At 39.0% G+C, this 23121-nt stretch overlaps 1 long non-coding RNA gene and 1 other non-coding gene across 3 annotated transcripts in view; one reads left to right on the forward strand and one right to left on the reverse strand.

Annotated features, from left to right (window-relative positions):
• Positions 1-23121, forward strand: part of LOC147365668 (uncharacterized) — a 292745-nt gene that overhangs the window by 43602 nt on the left and 226022 nt on the right. For both annotated transcript variants that reach the window (XR_015132645.1, XR_015132644.1), the window contains exons 2-3: positions 7308-7384; positions 19885-19964. This is a non-coding gene — a long non-coding RNA (uncharacterized LOC147365668). The remainder of the gene's footprint in view (positions 1-7307; positions 7385-19884; positions 19965-23121) is intronic.
• On the reverse strand, positions 17090-17215 carry LOC147365669 (U6atac minor spliceosomal RNA). Its single transcript, XR_015133514.1, has one exon. It is a non-coding gene; the product is annotated as a U6atac minor spliceosomal RNA (small nuclear RNA).

The raw sequence follows: 23121 nt of genomic DNA on the forward strand, positions 1-23121 counted from the left end.
GTACCCTTGTCTGAAGAATTCCATGGACAGAGGAGACATGCACAGATCTGTTTGAATTGACTCTCTCAACAACACTGAGTTAAGCTGTTATTACTCATATCTCACAGATGGAGGAAGCTGAGTCTTGAGAAGTTCAGTGAATTGCCTGAGGCCACTCAGCCTTTAGGTTGGTGCTGGAACTCAAACCTCTCTTCCGAATCCAGATCAAGGTCTCTTTCCACTGAACCATTGCAAGGAATAATAATATGCATCTCTGTGGGTCCATCACCTATGGAATAGTCTTTCTTTCAAGAGAGATTTCTGTTTAGGTGTTAGAGATCTTCCCTGACCACTTTACAGAGTGAAGTATTAGACCAGAACCTTCTCTGGAGGACAATTTTTTTTTTTTTTGGCTACACTGTGCAACATGTGGGATCTTAGTTCTCCAACCAGGGATTGAACCCTTGTCACCTGTATTGAAGGCATGGAGTCTTAACCACTGAACCACCAGGGAAGTCCCTCTGAAGGACAATTTTTAATGTTCTTAACTGTCTGACTTTCTTGTGGGGGAAAGTCAACCATAAACATCAAGACAATGGATCATGTGATTGCAGTTTCTGTATATGAAAATTTGGAATTTCTATGATTCTCTAAGTGGATTGAAAATGGAAACTTGAAGCATTGGTTTAATGAGACACACAGAGATTTTCACCTTCATATTTTCTGGGGAAGATGAGTTATGGAGGCAGCAAAATATTTGTATTTATTTTTTAATTGGCTTTGCTAGAATAATTAACCCCATATTTGCATTTAATCTCTAGAAATTATTCTGTTGCCTATATTTTTATGGTTTTATATTTTCTGAGGCAGAGATCTTATTAAAATATTCACTGCTACTTTATATTTAATTCAAAGAATCAGAACTGAGTATACAGAAACCTTAGCAGGAAAAGAAAATGGCCATTTTTTCACTCCTTTTAAAGCACCAATAAATTTTATGATTGGCAGTGTAAGGAAAAGTCTGTTAATGATGACGCTAACAGACTTGGAATATTGCCATTTTGATTGACACCACTACTAGACAGACGTAAGTGGTATTTAGTCAGTGCCAGAAATTTCAATTCTCAGGTTGAATTTGGAAATAAAAATCCAAAAAGTCTGTTTGCTTTTATTTTCTTAATTCTCAGGCTGATATTTTAAAAATGTTGAAAGACAAATCAGATAGCTTCACTTAGAGAAATATGAGACCCCAAGGACAAAACTTTGACACATACATAGCTTAGCTATTTAAGGTCTATAACATCCTGCATTTGGAGAGCATATTTTAATTTACAAATATCACTTTGATACTTGCAGCAACCTTAAGGGGTTTGCAGACAGCACATGCTAGCATTCCCAGTTTAAAGCTGAGAGAGATGAAGGTCAGAGGGTCTGAACAATTTGCCAAAAGACAGACAGCTAATTAGAAGGAGATACGAGTCTCTAAAATCCTACTCTGTGTTATTTCTACTATTTGGGTTGAGCCATTTTAAAGTTGCTCTTTCCAGAACATTTTTGTCCAGTCCAAAGGGCAGATTTGTATGGTCTCTCAAGTGTGCTTCCTACAGTGAATATTAGTTTGCCGGTGGTTTTGTTATTGAGGTGCTGGGGGAAATGGAGTTGAAAAAAATAGTTTGAATTTTGTATAGTTGCTAATTAGTTTGGGAATATTGGGCAACTATGTAACTTAATAAACTTATAAAGCAGTAATTCAGTTAATTGTTCATGATAATTTTTTAAACTAAGAACTATTTCCGTAAGAAAAGACTGGATGTTTACCTACTATATGTGAGCTGAGTTTTGTGCTATGCTATGCTTAGTCACCCAGTCGTGTCCGACTCCTTGTGACCCCATGGACTGTAGCCTAGTCCGTGGGGATTCTCCAGGCAAGAATACTGGAGTGGGTAGCCTATCCCTTCCCTAGGGATAGGCTACCAATTCTCCGGGAGAACTTACTGACCCAGGAATTGAACTGGGGTCTCCTGAATTGCAGGCAGATTCTTTACCAGCTGAGCTACCCAGGAAGCACCCCCATGCTGGGTTTCAGCTATGCAATAATAGAAAGAGGAGTGTTTTCATGAAGGTTCAACCCCAAGCAGATTTGACAACCCTTTTCTGACCCACCCATTCCCGACCATGCCCAGCTATCCATCCTTGAGTATCAATAGGTCTATATTACTTTAGAAAATATCAGAGAAACAATTAGTTTGTCACTTTTAAATAGAGTCGATCTGAAATGTGACTGTGAAGGAGTATAAGGACGTCTTTTGTGGCCAAACTTCACTATCAAAGCAGTTAAAGGTATGCTGGAAAATTCCAAAACTTACACACCTATCTGGTTTTTAAAAAATAAGAGTAAAGGAAGATACCTCATCCCTGCCATCAACAAACTGTGTTACCAAATGAAATACTTCATCCAGATACCCTTTTGGCCCTCTGATCTTTCTGAAGACAGCTTATTTATTTTTATATCCAAGATCCTACGTCCTTCTGGACTCTCTCTCTGATTTATTTAAAAAAAAAAAATTCAGTGGCAATCAGAATGGAAAGTCAATAACTCAAACTTAATGGAATTGAGAAGGGGAATGTGGCAACAGTTGCAGCCTAGGAAATTGTCCCCATTCAGTCAGGAAGCAGAGAGCTTTTGACCTAAAGGGGCTGCTTGCTCCTAATGAGGTGAGAGAGATGCTGTTGTGCTACTTTGCTTGTGACTCTGCTGGAGCCATGCTGTAGTCCAGCTGCCATCTCCGCCTGCAGAGAGCAGCTTAAATGAAGCACTCTGGCCCACGAGGAGAGGCAGAGGAGCCATCCCTCTTTAATCAATTATTTAGTTGTGTCATGCTCCCAGGCCAGCAGGATCCACATACTCTGTACTCTCTTAATGCCAGAAAGATATCTTTATTCACAAACAACATGTTCCAGGAAGCTGTACACACCTGCCATCAATAAAAGCACCACTCAGTACCTCGGAAGCTAGTGACTCAATGGTGTTTGTTCTGTTTCTTTCATTGCCATTTATGGAGGACCATTGTACAAAGAAAATTAAAGCCTGGAAAAGCAAGACAGTTCTGCCAATACTGCACTGATAAAATAGCACTACTTATTCCTATTTGCTTCCCAGTTCACCTAGAGTTCTTAACTGTTTTGTCTTAATGGAAACTCTGATTTGATGTTTCAGGGGGACAAAGTGTACCTCATGGCCAGAGCAGGCAGAACAGTGCTCAGGGTTAAAACCAAGCACTTTGGAGTAGAATACCTGAGTCTGAACCATCCTACTCCATAACTTTACTAACCATGTAATCTTAGGCAAGTTCCCTAACTTCTGTTTCTCAACAGAAGTTGAGAAATTCTTCTGTTCCTGTCTATAAATAGGGATGATGATAGTATCTACTTAATAGGTGTTGTATGAGGAGTGTGTAGATTACTACACTATAAGCTCTTAAAATAGTACATGGGAAGTGCCGAAAGAGACCTGTTGCTGTCATAAGTTCAGGTGCCCAGCCATCCCAGTGATAAGATATTCTTATCCAGAGAGGGAACATCTCTGTGTATCCACATTGCCTCTCATAATGACGCCACAGAGATTATAAATCAAAGGTCACCTCTGCTCCTCATTGAGAGTGTAGGCAGCCCAGGGAGCTGAGTAGAGCTCTATTAGGGAATGGAAAACACTCAGATTTCAGTTCATGTTTGCTGCAAACTTGCTGTGAACTCAAGCAGGTTACTTTAAATTTTTTCCCAGCTTCTCAAACTGTAAAAGTAGGGGAATTTTTCCAAGCCCATCCAGATAATTATTTGACCTTTGGGAGGTAAAGGGAAAACCTGGATCTTTGGGAAGACTGGAAATTTATTCTATGATCACTTGTATCCCACATACATTTGAGGGTGCTGGCTGGAAAGGAAAAGTGAAGTCGCTCAGTCGTGTCCAACTCTTTGCAACCCTGTGGACTGTAGCCCACCAGGCTTATCCGTCCATGGGATTCTCCAGGCAAGAATACTGGAGTGGGTTGCCATTTCCTTCTCCAGGGGATCTTCCCGACCCAGGATTGAACCCAGGTCTCCCGTATTGCAGGCAGACGCTTTAACCTCTGAGCCACCAGGAAAGATGGTCTTATATAGGACAGACAGGATTGGTGCCCTCTGGGACTTTACATTCATGGAGAAGAGACTCCATCATTCAAGAATAAGCTGATAGATAAAAAAGAAAATCTCAGGCTAATAAATGCTATCAGTCAGGAGATTAACACAGGGAGGAGGGATTAGGAGATAGGGTTACTTTAGTTCAGGATTAGTCAGGAAAGTTGTCTTCCAGATGTAGTTTAAGTTGAGAGCTGAAGGGCAAGAAGTCAGCCATGTGAAGAGTAGGCCAGGAGCATTCCTAGCAGAGGGATATGATGATACGTGTCATGTGTTCAGTCATGTCTGACTCTTTGAGACCCTGTGGACTGTAACCCCCCAGGCTCCTCTGTCCATGGGGTTTTCCAGGCAAGAGTACTGGAGTGGTTTGCCATTCCCTTCTCTAGAGGATCTTAGCAGAAGAAACAGTGATTCAAGTCCTAAGGTAGGAGCTAGTCTGGAATATTTGGAAATAAGAGGAAGACAAAGAACATGGGAAAGAGTGGAAAGAGATGAGGCCCAGAGGCAGGGACCCTCCTGTAATGCTCATAGCCCTGAGTAGGAGTTAAGTTTGTATTCTAAATGTGATGGGAACCCCTGGATAGTTTTAAACAAGGAAGATTAATGAATTAACCTGATGCGTGGTTTATAGAGTCTGTTTTAAAATGAGGACTGGCTTTAGAAACTTCACTGAAGGAGGAAGTTATTATTTTCTGACAATAGGGATGAATGATAGTTGAGCGGTTCTGAGTTCTTGTCTCAATTTAGTGCTCAATCAAGAGGGCATTTAGGCAAGTCATAGAATTTATAATTGCTTCCTTTAACAATATAAAAAATAATCAAAATATTTTCTCACCCTAAATTTGGAGATGTGACAAGCAGAACTGAGATTACAGCTGTGAAAACCCTTTGGGTTGCTCTAAGGATAATGTGTCTTACACATTTCCTATTCAATGTTTTAAAATGTTCCATATTCCTATGGGAAATAGTGGGATGGGGGGCAGGAGGCAAGGAAGGGACAGAGAGTGGATATCTGCAGTAGCAGATAATTAAAAATATAGTCTTAGGAGCTAGACCACCAAGTCCGTATCTGCCATCTGGAGAAAGTTTTTTAATCCCTCTGTGACACAGGAATAATAGCAGTGATAATATGTAACTGACAGAGTTTGTAATTATTAAGTTAAATAATGACCATATTAAGTGCTTAGAATAGCACCTTGTACTTATTAAGTAACCAGTTAGTAACCACTGCCTCTCTGGACTTTCCATCCTTCCCACCCTATTCCTATTTGGGGGACCCTCACTCCTAGCACTGTATTTATGGATACCATCATCCACTGTGTTAGCTGAGGACAGTTTTCTCCCTTTCTCCTCTCTGACAGCCAATGTGACCTAATCTGAACCAATCAGAGTCAACCCAGGACAAAGATGATGGGGTTACTAGATCTTATTCGTGTTCAGGCAGCTGTTGCTGAATGAGAGATTTTGAACTCTCCCGCATCATTACCACCCCAACTCCTGCCTCCATGGGCTTAGTTCCTGTCTATATTTTTCAAGTTTAGTCCTCCAGCCTCCAGTGGACACTGTGAACCTCTAATAACCCACCAATTCATTCTCCTTGGCTTTAGATAGCCAGGGTTAATTTTATTTAATTGCAGATAAGCCATTCCTAATGGGCTTCCCTGGTGGCTCAGCTGGTAAAAAGAATCCACCTGCCATGTGGGAGACCTGGTTTGATCCCTAGGTGGGGAACATGCCTTGGTGAAGGGAACAGCTACCCCTGCCAGTATTCTGGCATGGAGAATTCCATGGACTGTATAGGCCTTGGGGTTGCAAAGAGTCAGACACGACTGAGCAACTTTTACTTTCATTCCTAATGAGTACAGGCTAGAACCGTCCTCTGGCTCTTCCACCAGACCCTTCCTCTTGTCCCCTGGATTACGTCTCCTGACATGGTTGGGTTGATGGATGACAGCTAGTGAGACTACCAGAGCTGCCCAGAAGGCTGTGGAGTAGAAAGTCTTCTTTCACTGAGGACACTTTCACTAAATCCCTACTCCTCCAAGAAGCAGAGAGACAGATCTCTGCCACCCCTCCCATATCCCTACCACAAATAGTTGTCAAGGAAAGCAAGGACCACACTTTGTTTTGCATCAGCATTATTAGAGTTAGAGAGCATGCATGCTCAGTCATGTCCAACTCTTTTACTACCTTTTGGACTGTAGCCTGCCTGGTTCCTCTATCCATGGTATTCTCCAGGCAAGAATACCAGAGTGGGTTGCCATTTCCTCCTCCAGGGGATCTTCCCAACCCAGGGATTGAACCTGCGTCTCCTGCATCTCCTGCATTGGCAGGCAAATTCTTACCGCTGCCCCACCTGGGAAGCCCCAATTACACACATGTTTCTCCTCTGGATCATTGGCATCCCCAAAGCAGAAGTTACACATTACTATTGAATTATTAACATTTAATATACATTTACTTTATTAACATAATTGCCTTTAAGAACTAAAACTTTGTAGATAATACCAAAGTTCCCTTTGACAATTACCTTTAATCCTGTCCCCTTTCACTCCCTAAAGTTAACCAGAGTCATGAGGTGGGTGGAGGGCCATGAGAGAGGGGTACCAGACTGTCACCAAATGACCCGTCTCCAGTGTGAACAGCACTCCTGCCACCATACAGGAGGACCCTCTATGGAGAATATTTTTTCAGAGCTGTTTGTATGCATCTGATGATTAGGAGGAAAATATAAAGTATCTTGTGTGTTTACATAGCATTTCCTACTGGATATATCACTTTGTAGAGTTGGTTATTCTCTAGCATCAGAGGCCCTAGATATCTTTCCACGTGTAAATCTACTTCAGTCTTTACAAATTCGGGATGGTTTTCCACTGTGTAGATATCACATAGTTTATTTTGCAAGTCTTCAATTGATACGCATTTGGCTCACTTCTGAATTCTCTCTATTATACACAATACTTCAGTGGACACTTTGGCCCATGTCCTCTTGGGTTCAAGGATACTTTCTAAGCTGGAGAAGATACGCATCATGGGCTTTCTCATCTATGCTGTGGCCCCATCGCATGCACAAAATCTGGCTTGCAGGAAGCCCTTCATAGATATTTTTTTAAACTGGTTTGACTGATCCCAGCTCATGTCACCCCTTCTAGCTCCTGCTCCCCCAAACGAGAATCCAGTCCAGAGGCGCAGTGGTCTGAGACCCGCACTGCCTGTGCTGAGAGCAGAGGTACGTTATCAATTCTAGAGAAATCGGGGCAGTCTTCCTACTAGAGGACATGATCAGGTCCAATATTAATCATAGCTTTTAGAATACGCTATTGAGACAGGCAGAAAACAAAATTTAAATTAGCCTCAAATAGGTATGATTTCCATAGAAGCAATTAGAGCCATTTCTTTTTACAGCAACTGAATGTATCAACATCTCCTTTTCTGCCGCCCAAATGCCTCCTGTTTGCAGATGAGAAAATTATTGTTGTCTCCATCATGAGCACTAAATTATATTTATGTAATTCCCATCTGCTCCACCACTTCCATACTCTTCATGTGACTTCATTCACTCCCAGCAGAGGCATGTTAATAGCAAATGCTGAATGATGAATTATTTCTCACGGGAAAGATAGTTAATTTCACTGACTCCCATGTGTCACAATTCAATGCATCACCCTGTATGGGGAAGCAGACCTGTGGAGAGGAAACCACAAAAGAGACAAATCAATGCAAAAGCTCTGTGATCCAAAGCTAAGGTCATTTTTAATGGAATAAAAAGGCACTCCAGGGCTTTAGTTATTATACCACAATCACATGCCACTGTGCCCTCAACTGTAATTAGAGCACAATCATACACATCCTAGGATGTTTTCTTTAAGCGGCATTGAAAGCTGAGGGAGGGATAAAAAATATTTGTCAAGTAAGTACTGAGATTAAAAAAAAAAAAATACAGTAAATGCAACACTGATGAAAAAAATCCATTTTATATTTTCCCTTACAATTTCTAATTTTACTTTGCTTGTCCCTACCTCTGTTAGTCACCAGATACAAAACATTCCACTAAATGGCATTGCTATTAATAAGCTTTTTGCTGTGGGGTTTCAGACAACTAGCAATCATGAGGCCATTTCTTATTTTAGAGGTCATATAGTTTGACTCCAAGCTCCTTGGTGGTAGGGATCAGGTGATGCATTTCTTGGGAGGCACAGCAGGGGAGGTATTGATGGGAACTGGGTTCCTAACTCAAGATAGGAACCATTTCTCGGAGGATAGGAGAGCAATTTATGCAAAATGTTTTACAGCTTCGGGCCCTAGTGGTTTGCTAGTTCTGCTACTATGTGCATCCTTCACTAAACATCTTTCCTTGTAGTGATTTGAATCAGTTTGTTTCCCTTGTATCCCAAAGCCCCCAACTTGAAGAGTAGTAAAGTGTCAAGTTGTATCATAACCTGTTAAAAAGAACAGGCAAGTATACCCTTAGGCTCCATGAGGTCTTCTCTATGAATACAGCTTCTGTACATTAGCTGGAATCATACTTCCATCTTTCATTCCAAATTGCTTGTTTCTGTCCATATTTATTAAGCTAAACATAACCGAGGCTAGAAGGCAGAAGAGTATCCAGGGAAAGAGCTTGTAAGTAATCTTACTTCACTTGGCCTCTGTCTATTTGGCAAGGTAACCCCCGACATATGTAACTGACTGAAAGGTCCCTGTTGAGCCAGACTGTAGAGTTCTCAGAAATCACAGAGTCTGTTTCTTTACAGGAATCATGATTCTGCTCAGGTGGTGAGGAATATATTAACTGAAGCTTTTTGGGAATGTGTTAGTCTGAATTCTTTCTAAATTATAATTGCTTTTTGAAGGTGGAGAGAAGGAGAAAAAAGGCTGGGCATAACTGAGGTAAAAGGGGAGTGGAAGAGACAGGATGTGAAAGAGATCACAATCAAGGGAGAGAAAAAGGTGTGTGGAAACAGATATGAGTTCAGTGTTCCTCTTTGGGGGAAAATAAGGAAATCGATTTAAAAAAAAGAAAAGAAAAAATTTTCACTAGACCTAGAGAAAAGATATTTTAATGTTTGCTTCTAATTGCATAATACTATCGTCAGAAAGAATTCAATTAGTGGCTCTAATTTTTTATTAAAAATTACTAAATCACAAATTGAATAGTTTGTATAGTTCTATGCTAAAAAATTTTCAATAGTCTTAAAGAAAATGGATTATTTTCCAAGAAAATACATATAAGCAAAACAGGAAAGTGTGTTAAAGAAGAGACTGTGTCAGGAAACAAATAATTTTATAGGAAATGAAGAGAGGTATCAAGGAAGGACTCTCCCCTTGCCCTAGGTACCCAACCTGCTTGGCTGTGTGAGAAGATTCCCATCCCCACTCCCCAGATAAACCATTCAGGTTTATTCCTGCTCCCTGAATAAACCATTCTCATGCTACCTAAATGGTTTTAGAGGATAAAGAATGAAGGAGAGCTTTACAGTGTATTTATATACAATTAGCAAAACCCCACTGTAGCATAATCTCATGTATGAATTAATGGAAAACTAATCCAAATATTAGCATAACTTGTCAAAACATAATATGAAAACATAACATGAAAAAATGATCAGTTCATAATGACACCCCAAAATAAAATAATCTAGGTGTGAGCTTAGCAACTAATATGCAATACTTCTTTATTAAGAGACTGAATGAAAATTTTCCATATTGAAAAGATGTTAATCATTTCCACATATATCTAAACATTTTACTAACTGTAGTAAAAATCCTCATATTCCAATGTGACTTTTTTCATAATTGATCAAGTAATGGTTGTGAACTTAACCTATAGATTATAAAATGTATCACAAAGTCAATATTGAATAAAATATAATACTGATACATGAATAGAAAAAGAGACCAATGAAAGAGAAGAATAAATTCAGAAATAGACCTAAATAAATACAGAATTTGGTGTATGATAAAGATAGCACTTTAAATTAATGGGGAAAACAAAAATTCTTTTAATGTGCTAGGACCACTGGCTAAAGCTGGTAAACAGTAAAGTTAGTTCTTTATCTGTTTTTTTCTTTTGAAATAAATTTCAAATGGCATAATGATGTATGTTTAAAATAAAAAGTGTAAAATTACTAGAGAAAATGCTGGAAATCATAATCTTTATGTGGGCAAAGATTTTAAGCATAATATTCAGTGCAAAAACCATAAATTTAAAAAAGGATGTTAGATTGGCCTGTTTAATGGCATGAAATGTATGGATGTCAAAAAGCATTTTTAAAAAGATTAAAAGGCAAACACAGACTTTCAGCAATATTATTTTATTTGTGTAAATACACACACATAAGTATTAAGAATCAGTAAGAAAAAATTTAAAATCCCCATGCAAAAGTTGGGTGAAATGGATACATAGGAAGTTCATCAAAGAATGCAACTATTCAATAGAAATACTCTCCTCATAAGCAATCACAATGCAACTGAAAACGGGATACCAATTTTGGACTTTAGGTTGGTGACACTTTTAAATGATAATACTCATGTTATTTCAAAATTGAAGAATGGACCTGCTCACATAATTCTGGTGTGAAATATTGGAAATTATCTTGACTTTTTTGAATTTATTAAAAGTAATTAAAACCTGCATATCCCCCTGGCAAAGCAATTTTAATTCTTATTTGAAATCACTAAGAATATTCACAAATAATGCTTATACAAGAATGCTTATAGTGGTGGATAACTATAAATTTATTAAAATTATACCTTTAAACAATTTATGACCCAGAAATCACACTTTAGATGTTTGTCCTAAGGAAATAAAAATTTAAATTCACAAACAAAACCTATATACATTCATAGCAGCTTTATTTTTAATAACCCAGTGGTGAAAACAGCCCTTCTCTTTTTTTCAACTGGTTAAATAGATGAATAAACTGTGACATGTCCATTCAATGGAATACTATTCAGCAACTAAAAAGAATGGGCTATTGATGCATGCAACAACTTAGGTAGATCTTATGGGCTTAAGGATATTACACCAAATGAAAAAAACCAAGCACAAAAGATTGCATATTGTTTGATTCTATTTATATAATATTCTTGAAATGCCAAATTGGCAAGATGAACATGTTATTGATTTCCAGGGGTTAGACTTAAAGAGAAGGGGTGACTGTTCAAGGGTAGCAAGAGGGGTTTTCTTGATGGTGGTGGAATAGATCTGTCCTTAGTGTGCTGATGGTTCCACAAATCTACATGTGATGAAATTTCATAGAACTATGTGCTTAGTTGCTTAGTCATGGTCGACTCTTTGTGACCCCATGGACTGCAGCCCACCAGGCTCCTCAGTCCATGGGGTTTTCCTGGCAATAATAACTGGAGTGGGTTGCCATGCTCTCCTGCAGGTGATCTTTCCAACCCAGGGATCGAAACCAGGTCTGCTGCATTACAGGCAGATTCTTTATGGTCTGAGCCACCAGGGAATCCACTCACACACATGAGTACATGTAAATACTGGTGAAATAAGACTTAATGATGTCTACAGTTTAGTTAAGTCTTGTATAAATGTAAATTTCCTAGTTTTGATAATAAGATGCTATAATTATATAAGATATCATCATTAGGGAAAGCTGCATGAAAGGTACATGAAAACTCCATACTCTTTCTGTGCTTCTAACATTTCTATAAAATAAAAAGTAGAAATACATACATACAAACATGCATAATACCCAAACTCCCAAACCCTTACCAATAGGTGTCACTTATGTAAATCTTTTCCTATCACTTGGCCCATTTCTGCATTTTAATTCTGATTGATTCTCCCTCTTTCTTCTCTCTATTTTAAAATTCTTACAATATTCAGTTTTGTAATTAGTATGCTTATTGTCTTATCCTACTATTTAGATTTTAAAGTTTTTGAGAACAGAGACTATACCATTTGCATCCTAGTATCTCTGCATATTTGCCATTCACATTGAATGTGAATATCACTCTCTCCAGCATAGTTTGTATTCAATATGTTTAATAATTAATTTCATTTAATTAAAATTAGAATTCCTCTTAGTCATAGAACAGAAAAAGAGGTTAAAATACTTCTTCAACTACTTTCACTTTGGTGAATGTCCTTAATTACCCTAAGTATATAAAATACAAATAAAAGCATTGAAATATACATAAAGCATGTAATACATTGTAAAGTTCTCAGTAATTATATTTACTGGATCAAACTGGGACTAGGATTCATTTTTATAAGGAAAAAGAAAGGAAATCAGATTTCCCATGTGAAATCCATATAAAACTTGTCTGGATTCTTACACTGTTGATTCTATAAAGAGGTTTGTTATAAAAATTGAATTTTGTCCATGAATATTGGTGTGATTTTGTTATAGCAGCTCCAGAAGTTAAAATAAGAGAATCAAATCACCAAGTTTCTGAGTGCTACACTGTCACTGTATTGATTTTTTGAGGTACAATATACAAAATGATCTTCGAGACTTCCCATTTGTATACAGCCTTTTAAAGAACTTCTTGAGAGGAAATTAAGGAAGAAAAAGTTTCCCAGTGCTCACAAACCTGGTAATATATCAGGAGGGATGTGAAAGTTTCATGCTGCCATCTTCTCAAATCCTTGGTAAGAAATTGTCCCTTGCACTTAGCTGTTTTGATGGATTAGGAAAGACAAGAATATTCTCTTATTTAGTTAAAATGGTTTTCTCTCCTATGGTGAAAGAGACAATTTTATATAGTATTTTTTCTATCAGAAGGCTTTTCAGAAGAGATCATAAAAATTCATACTAATAGCATTTCATGCAACTGCAGGGGATTTGATCCCCACCATATTCAACATTCTATAAAAAGGGAATGGCTGAGTCATCATTTTAATGTGCTTCTTTCTTAGTATGTCTGGATAAAACTGAGTTGTTGTTAGTAAGTTATTGGGGTAACTACCCAGCTGGTGCAGTAGTAAAGAATCTGCCTATCAATACAGAAGATGCAAGACATGTGGGTTATATTCCTGGGTCAGGAAGATCCCCTGGAGGAAGAAATGGCAACTCACTTCAGTATTCTTGCCTGGGAAATCCTATGGACAGGGGAGCCTAGTGGGCTACAGTCCATGGAGTTGCAAAGAATCGGACATGCTGAATAAGCTACTTGCAAGGCCAAATCCAACCACACTTTGAAAACCCATGCTATAAAGATTAAAATGTTCTCCAGCAATCTGGCTTCCTTTAAAACTACATGTTGAGTTCCTTTTAGGCTTCCCTGATGGCTCATACAGTAAATAATCTGCCTGCAATGAGGGAGACCTGGGTTCGATCCCTGGGTTGGGAAGATATCCTCGAGGAGGGAGTGAGTTCCTTTTAGGAAAAATAACAATGAGGGACAGATATAAAACTCTGAGTTCTTCCCTTTGTTGTCCTGGAGGTTTTGTCTTATTTTCTGTTGAATGGCAGAAATAGAGAGTTCTGAAATGGATGGTTTGAGGTCAGTGGTCTGTGACTTTGCCTCATTTTGCTAATATAAGATGCCACTTGGGTTTGGCAGCATGGGATATGCGCCTACATAGGAAACCAAAAAATCCTATGCTGTGGGTCCTATTAATATCAGCTATGGAGCAAAACCAGAGAAGGCAATGGCACCCCACTCCAGTACTCTTGTCTGGAAAATTCCTTGGGTGGAGGAGCCTGGTAGGCTGCAGTCCATGGGGTCGCTAAGAGTTGGACACGACTGAGCGACTTCCCTTTCACTTTTCACTTTCATGCACTGGAGAAGGAAATGGCAACTCACTCCAGTGTTCTTGCCTGGAGAATCCCAGGGATGGGGAAGCCTGGTGGGCTGCCATCTATGGGTTCGCACAGAGCTGGACACGACTGAAGTGACTTAGCAGCAGCAGCAGCATGGAGCAAAATAAGGACAATTGATTCTTGATTAGGTGACATGATTTTAGTCATGCATGGGATGCCTGATTCAAATTTACTTTTCCATTATCACATCATCGATAGGGCAGTCTGATGGATCATTCTCAGGATACTTATCTAAAAGAACTGAAGAACAAGCCTGCAAATGTATTTCTCACAGCCTTATTGCTCTAAGCTCTGGCTTCCCTGGTGGCTCAGATGGTAAAATGTCTGCCTGCAAAGTGGGAAATCTGGGTTCAGTTCCTGGGTCAGAAAGATCCCCTGGAGGAGGAAATGGCAACCCACTCCAGTACTCTCGCCTGGAAAATTCCATGGATGGAGGAGCCTGGTAGGCTACAGTCCATGGGGTTGCAAAGAGTTGGACACTACTTAGCAACCTGACTTTCTTTCTGTCTATTGCTCTAATAGTGAAAAGGTGGGGACGGGGGAACACTGAAAACTATAAGTATGCTGAATATTTGCCAGTTCAGATATACTGTCCACCTTTTCCCACTCTTGTCCCGGGGCAGTGACCGAGATCTCTGTTCTCAACATCAGCTGATTCTCTTGCTCTTTGATTTCTGGTTGGGTTTGGTCAGTGGTAAGCAGAAGCATGAGATTGGAAGGTAGAAACAGAGAGAAATTGGAGCACTGACTTCACAAGCCCCTGCCAGGCTGGGGTTGAGAGCAGCTTAGTTCTCCACCAAAGCTTCTATCTGGAGACCCTTTCTGATGGCTGCAGCTCTTCAGATCCTGGTAACCATGCTTCCCTCTCCCTCTTCAGGCTTGTGTGGCATGGCTCCTGGGTACTTTGCCATCCTTTCTTGGTGTCCCTGGCCCTGAACTCTCACTTGCAAAGCATCCCTTTATTAATTCTAGCCAGTGCATCAGTTGACTGGGTCACCTGCTTCCTTTCAGAACTTCAACTGACACAATATGAAATGTTTATAGATATTTTAATACAGCCATGTGATGACTATTATATATTCATTAAACATATTTTTTACAAATAAAGCTTAATCTCATGAAAAAAAAATGCTCAGAATGGGTTTAAAGAATAGGTATAAAATGATAGCTAGAATATGACCTCAGAAATCCCCTGGCAGTCCAGTGGTTAGAACTCAGAGCTTTCACTGTCCAGGTCTAGGTTCAATTCTTGGTTGGGGAGCTAAGATCCTGAAAGTCATGGGACATGGCATTCCCCTCCCCTAAAAAAAGAATATGATCCCAATTTTGAAAAGATATGGAATGTTCATGTGTGTACACAAATATTTAAAAGAAAAAATTGGAAGAAAATATACTGAACTATTAAGGACTTGTTTAATTGATATATTTAGAAATGTTTAAAATATTTTCTTATTTATACTTTTGTTTGTTTTCCAAATTACCCATCATGAGGATACATTACTTTGTAGTCAAATTTAAAAATAAGCTTTTATTTATATAAATATATGTGTCTGTCTATGAGGAGGGCAAGGCAACCCACTCCAGTATTCTTGCCTAGAGAATTCCATGGACAGAGGAGCCTGGTGGGCTGTAGTCCATGCGGTCACACAGAGTAAGACACGACTGAGCAACTAAGCCGCAGCAGCATGTCTGTCTACATGTGTTATATATTTTTCTTCATCTAACATAAAAATGGTAGGTATACTATAAGCCATACCATTGTCTTTAAAGTAAATTTTACCTCAGAAAATTATTTTTATTGTCTTATAATGTCATATGGTTTCTAAGCACTGAACTATCAGAGGAAGTGGGGTGAAAAATATCATTGATATTAAGTGAAGATTTTAAGAAAAGAAATTACATAAAATTCTATAAAATTGAAATCTTTGAAGGAAATAGAAAGCAATAAATCAAAACAGAATAACAATTAATAAAGTAATAACAATTAGTCCTATTATTTCTATAGTACCTTTCATTCCCAAATCCCTTGTGCATACAATAGTCCGTTTTCTTTCCCTAATAACCCAAAGAGAGCTTTTTGACCCCTCGGGAAATTTTTAGCACCATTCAGCACTCTGAATTATTATCTAGAACCCACTTGCACATCTCCATTTTCAGGACTGACTACATGTGACTTAAAGTTACAGGCTATAGTTAATATTGTTCAGAAAATCTTTAAATATATAAAGAGGAGCATTGTAATATCACTGTTCTGACTGTTTCATAGTATAATTCATTTTCAATAAGACTGGAGATTTCAATGTTGCTCATTGAAAAAGCTATCAAATAATTAGGGCTAAATAAGAACTGGAAAAGAAATCAGAAAATGAGAGAGTAAAAGATAAGAAGCTAGCCATCGTGATCTGATTAATATGATGCCAATTGCTGGGATTTAACTACTGTGTGATTGATGATCTAAATGACAAGAAGTAGAACAGATTCTTTGCCCAGGTTTTGTTTTGATTTTTAATCTAAAGTTTTAGTTCACAGAAGTGAAAGTGAAAGTCACTCAGTTGTGTCTGACTCTTTGCAAACCCATGGACTATACAGTCCATGGAATTCTCCAGGCCAGAATACTGGAGTGGGTTCAGTTCAGTTCAGTCACTCAGTCGTGTCCAACTCTTTACGACCCCATGAACCACAGCACACCAGGCCTCCCTGTCCATCACCAACTCCTGCAGCCTACCCAAACTCATGTCCATTGAGTCAGCGATGCCATCCAATCATCTCATCCTCTGTCGTTCCCTTCTCCTACTGCCCTCAATCTTTCCCAGCATCAGGGTCTTTTCAAATGAGTCAGCTCTTCACATCAGATGGCCAGAGTATTGGAGTTTCAGCTTCAACATCAGTCCTTCCAATGAACACTCAGGACTAATCTCCTTTAGGATGGACTGGTTGGATCTCCTTGCAGTCCAGAGAACTCTCAAGAAACTTCTCCAACACCACAGTTCAAAAGCATCAATTCTTCAGTGCTCAGCCTTCTTCACAGTCCAACTCTCACATACACACAAGATCCCTTCTTCAGGGGATCTCCCCAGCCCAAGGATAGAAGCCAGGTCTCCCACATTGCAGGTAGATTCTTTACCAGCTGAGCCACCAGGGGAGCCCAAGAGTGGTTAGATGCCACAAAGTAGGTGGCAATGCCTTAACCGTATGCATATTGTTAGGTCCGAGAGTCTCTTCCATCCTTATCAAGGGGAGTGCCAACATTCTCTCCTTTCATACAACACATTCCATGGTAAGTTTATCATAAGTTATGATGAAATAGAATATTCTTCCCTGAGCAGCTGATAACGATGCTACAAGAAGAGAATACCTGATAGTTTCTCCAGCTTAACTGGTCTTAGCCACTACTCTACATGTGTCTGGTTATATATAGTATATACTATATATATAGTCTTAAAATTTTGTTTCAATAAAATAGATATTCATTGTAAATAGTAAACAGTAAAACAGCTGGCTTAAGTAAAAAAGTAAAAACTTTCTCATTTTCCCATACCAAACCTACTCCCCTAGTGTAACTTAAAAAATAGCCTCATGTATATCTTTCCACATGGTTTTATGTGGGCATCTGTGTGTGTGTGTGTATTCCTTCGTTTCTTTTCACAAAAAAAATTGATCAATGCAAAGTATGATATACTGTATAATATAGTGATTCACAGTTTTAAAGGTCATACTTAATTTATAGTTATTATAAAATACTGGCTATATTCCCTGTGTCATACAATACTTCCTGTTAGCCTGTCTTACACACAATAGTTTGTGCCTCCCACTCCCCCACCTCTCTATTGCATAATCTTGGTCTCCACTGGTAACCACTAGTTTGTTCTCTATATCTGTGGGTCTGCATCTTTTGTTTTATATTCATTAGTTTGTTGTATTTCTTAGATTCCACATGCAAGTGAATACAGCATTTGTTGTTCTCTGTCTGATTTATTTCACCCAGCATAATGCCTCCGGGTCCATCCATGTTGCTGCAAATGGCAAAAATTTCACTCTTTTTTGTGGCTGAGTAGTATTCCATTGTATATATGGACAAATCGATAAATAGATACATTTATCTATCATTTTAAATTACCTGTGTGCATGCTAAGTTGCTTCAGTTGTGTCCAACTCTTTTCAACTCTAGGGACTATAGCCCACTGGGCTCCATGGGATTCTCCAGGTAAGAACTAGAGTCGGTTGCCATGCCCTTCTCCAGGGGATCTTCCCAACCTAGGAATCGCACCCCATGTCTCTTATATCTCTTGCATTGGCAGCTGGATTCTTTACCACCAGCACCACCTGGGAAGCCCTATCTTTAAATTACCAAAATATACATAAATACATTCTGGTTACAAAATCTATCTCAGTTTTCACTGCTATCTATTTGGGACTTCCAGAAGGAAAGGTCTTATCATTAAAGATTCCACCCTGTGACCACCTCCCCCCCACCCCTAATTTTTCCCTCCTTCCTCTACTCCCCACCCATGCTTCTTCATCTCACTGTACATCACAATTCAGCATGGTGGGCAAATACAAAAGCATGGCTTGACTAACTCTGAAGGGGATGGATTTCTAGGCAGAAGCATTGCACGGTTCAGGCTAAATCTCAGCCACAGTGCCAAGTTGTGTTGTTTGATTGGCACTGAAAGGAAACAATCTGAGGGCTGCCCCACCTCCTACCATTGCCTCCTCATTCTTTTCCTCACAATCATCTCTCATCAAAATCACACCCAGAGCTAGAGCAAACTCTTTAGTTAAACCCTTAATGATGGAGGAGTTATGGGATGCATTTCTCCATCACACAACTAAAAATAAAGCAAAAATAAACCACTAAATAAATATGTTTTTCTGGATTTGTAACACTGTGCTTTTTAAAATTCTGTGATTTATTGTGAATTATTTTTTTAATTTTGAAGAAGTGCCCTTTTTACTTCTAATTATATCTATTTATATATAATACTTTAAAAATATATTTATTTGGCTGCACCAGATATTAATTGCAGCACACAGAATCTCTTATTCTTTTTAGTTGTGGCATGTGGGATCTAGTTCCCTGTCTAGGGATCGAACCCAGCTCCCCCTGCATTGGGAGCATGAAGCCTTAGCCATTGGACCACCAGGAAAGTCCTTGTCTAAAACAATTTTGTATCAAATTTTGTGTTCTTGGTTGTGTCTTCTTTTATTTAAAGAATGCCCTAAAAACTCCATAAAACCTGGCTGCTTCTCTGACTATGATATTTCTTATACCTATACATATTTTATAAATGTTTCACAATACATTGAATATTTACTAAAAGTTGATAAGTTCTTTTAAAAGAAAAAAACAAGAGCAAAGGTTTTGCCTTAGGAAATAATCCTGATGTGTTATTCAATTTCAGTTCCAGTTCTAGGTTTAAGTTTCCTCCTGGTGCCTGGTTCCTTTGCGTGAGTGTGTATTCAGTTGCTTCAGTCGTGTCTGACTCTTTACAGTCCTATAGACTGTAGCCCTGGAAAAGGAAATGGCAAACCACTCCAGTATCCTTGCCTGGAAAATCCCATGGACCGAGGAGCCTGGTGGGCTGCAGTCCATGGGGTCGTAAAGAGTCCGGCATGACTGAGCAACTAACAGACAGACTGTAGCCCCCCAGGCTCCTCTGTCCGTAGGATTCTCCAGGCAGTAATACTGGAGTGGGTTGCCATGCCCTCCTCCAGGGGATCTTCTTGGTTCAGAGATCGAACCCATGTCTCCTGCATTGCAAGTAGATTCTTCACCCACTGAGCCCCCTGGAAAGCTCCTCAGTTCCTTTATTCATACTTAATTCTAGTGTCTGTGTTTCTATTATTTCTCTTTCTCATTCTTCACCTATTATTCTACCATGTCTTCCAACACATGATCCTCCTTCATAGTCCTTAAAGTCTCAATTTTCTGTTCCAGTCCAGTTCCTGAGATGATTATGCAGCCATGCCTATGTCTGACGTGGTCTTGGGGAGAATTCCAGTCCCTCTCCAGAGACAGTGAGTACAGTGAAGAAGTTACTTGCATCCCTCCTACTAGCATTATTTTTCGTGAATACTAGTGGTACCTCCTGTTTTCTCAGGCCCCAAACCCAGAATCCACTTTGATATGGCATTCTCTTTTACTTCCTGCATCCAGACTAGTCTTGCCAGCTCTTCATTTTTCCTTCCATTCAGTTTTTTCTCCACTTCCATCATTTGTTTTCAAAAGTTTCTTGCCAGCAATGTAATGATGGTCATTATTTATATTGTCACTTTCTCTGGTCCAGACACTGTGCCAAGTGTTTTACCCTTTATAAAAACATGATGAGAAAGATGCTATTATTATCCCTTAAAAATTTTTTTTGGATAAGAAATTCAGCTTTAGAGATATGAGTAACTGGTCAAAAGTCATTCAGCTTACAAATGGCAGAGCCAAACATCAAATTCAGGATATTTGGCAAGAATATCCTAACTGCAACTATATTAGTCACTCCACCATTTGCCTGATATGCCTAAACTCTCACTTCCATATTTCTTTCTACATACTAACTTTTCAACGGGTTTCCAGTTTAGACAGGATGAAGTTCAAACTTCATTACATTAACTCTAGAGCTAAACTCTCTTTGTGTACTTTATATAATCATGCCCTCATCCATGCCCTCCTCCTTTAGCTAACCTTATTTAATTCCTATCTATACTTCAGTTTCTCAGTTCTCACATTCTCTCGGGCGATTCCCAAGTCCACAACCCATAACCATCTCTTCAGTTTCTTAACAATAATTGCCATATGCTGCTTGATATGTTTATTTATTTTTATTATTTGTGTATTTATTTATTTTTGCTTCTTCATATGTCATTCTTTTCCTCCCCTATTAGTCTGAATAAGGATCCTAACAGATCTTTTTATTCTTCACATTTATAGAAACCTTGTATAGGAGCTCAGCAATTATATGTTGATTGATTTGCTGAATTTCTTACAGCAGACTCGGGTCTTATTTTAGTAATTCACAACAGTGATATATGAATTAATTAGAAGGGTTTTTAAATATGATCTTCTGGGATACACCCCCCATAATGGACAACACTTCGATGATATCTCTCATTCAGGGCTAATCACCCCTCCAAAGCCAGTGAAAAAGATAGTTTAACACTAGGGACTGAGTCATAGCATCAGGTGTCCTGGAGTTCCCAGAATATTTTTGTCACCACTTCTTTCAAAGCAAATTGAAACTATTGTTAAAAAAGAGCTTTAGACTAAAAGAAGCTGAGATGTGAAAGGAACTTGAAAACAACCCAAAAGGTCAATTTTAAGGATGCTAAAGCAAACCCATACCCTTGCTTTGACTAGCTCTCAGGCTCTAAAAACTTCTGGCAAGTTCAGTCACTAGAAACCAGAACTATGCAAAGGGTCAGAAGAAGCTAAAGTGGCCAGGAGGTTGTACCATCCACACCATTTCCTATCACCCATCACACATCAAGGCAAAGGCAGTCACATCTGTTTTCAGTGATACCAAGGAGTTGATGGGAATGGGCAGTTGATCCCAGGGATTTCCATCAGTGCTTCTGTAGCTCCAGCAATATACTAATCTCTAGAAGGTTGATGCTTTCTCAAATTTAAGCAGTGTGGATATAAGCATCTTTAGAAAGCTTTGCTATTCATATTGACATAAAACATACATATGAAGTAAAAACACTGCTTGTTATGCAAATTCAGCTTCCAGATCACTCCACTGTTTACCTTCCAGCCATTTTGTTGCCATTGAACCTACTCTATATTAAATTCTGGAGCTGCTCCAATAAATAGGCAAATTTGTGGCCATTGGTATCAGTTCCCTTGCAATCTCTCTTAATAAGGTAACGTTCTCTTCCATATTCAGTTTCTAAAATGTGCATCTTTTTTACATTTTATTTTATTTTTTAACTTTACAACATTGTATTGGTTTTGCCATATATCAACATGAATCCACCACAGGTATACACGTGTTCCCCATCCTGAACCCTCCTCCCTCCTCCCTCCCAGGTACCATCCCTCTGGGTCATCCCAGTGCACCAACCCCAGGCATCCAGTATCATGCATCAAACCTGGACTGGTGACTCGTTTCATATATGATATTATACATGTTTCAATGCCATTCTCCCAAATCATCCCACCCTCTCCCTCTCCCACAGAGTCCAAAAGACTGTTCTATACATCTGTGTCTCTTTTGCTGTCTCACATACAGGGTTATCGTTACCATCTTTCTAAATTCCATATATATGTGTTAGTATACTGTATTGGTGTTTTTCTTTCTGGCTTACTTCACTCTGTATAATAGGCTCCAGTTTCATCCACCTCATTAGAACTGATTCAAATGCATTCTTTTTAATGGCTGAGTAATACTCCATTGTGTATATGTACCACTGCTTTCTTATCCATTCATCTGCTGATGGACACCTAGGTTGCTTCCATGTCCTGGCTATTATAAACAGTACTGTGATGAACATTGGGGTACACGTGTCTCTTTCCCTTCTGGTTTCCTCAGTGTGTATGCCCAGCAGTGGGATTGCTGGGTCATAAGGCAGTTCTATTTCCAGTTTTTTAAGGAATCTCCACACTGTTCTCCATAGTGGCTATACTAGTTTGCATTCCCACCAACAGTGTAAGAGGGTTCCCTTCTCTCCACACCCTCTCCAGCGTTTATTGCTTGTAGACTTTTGGATAACAGCCATTCTGACTGGCGTGAAATGGTACCTCATTGTGGTTTTGATTTGCATTTCTCTAATAATGAGTGATGTTGGGCATCTTTTCATGTGTTTGTTAGCCATCTGTATGTCTTCTTTGGAGAAATGTCTGTTTAGTTCTTTGGCCCATTTTTTGATTGGGTCGTTTATTTTTCTGGAATTGAGCTGTAGGAGTTGCTTGTATGTTTTTGAGATTAGTTGTTTGTCAGTTGCTTCATTTGTTATTATTTTCTCCCATTCTGAAGGCTGTCTTTTCACCTTGCTTATAGTTTCCTTTGTTGTGCAGAAGCTTTTAAGTTTAATTAGGTCCCATTTGTTTATTTTTGCTCTTATTTCCAATATTCTGGGAGGTGGGTCATAGAGGATCCTGCTGTGATGTATGTCGGAGAGTGTTTTGCCTATGTTCTCCTCTAGGAGTTTTATAGTTTCTGGTCTTAACGTTTAGATCATTAAT

This window comes from Bos grunniens, chromosome 9 (genome assembly GCF_055505025.1).
Source record: "Bos grunniens cultivar Pamir isolate PY7600 chromosome 9, Bosgru_T2T1.0, whole genome shotgun sequence".
Classification (NCBI taxonomy): Eukaryota; Metazoa; Chordata; class Mammalia; order Artiodactyla; family Bovidae; genus Bos; species Bos grunniens.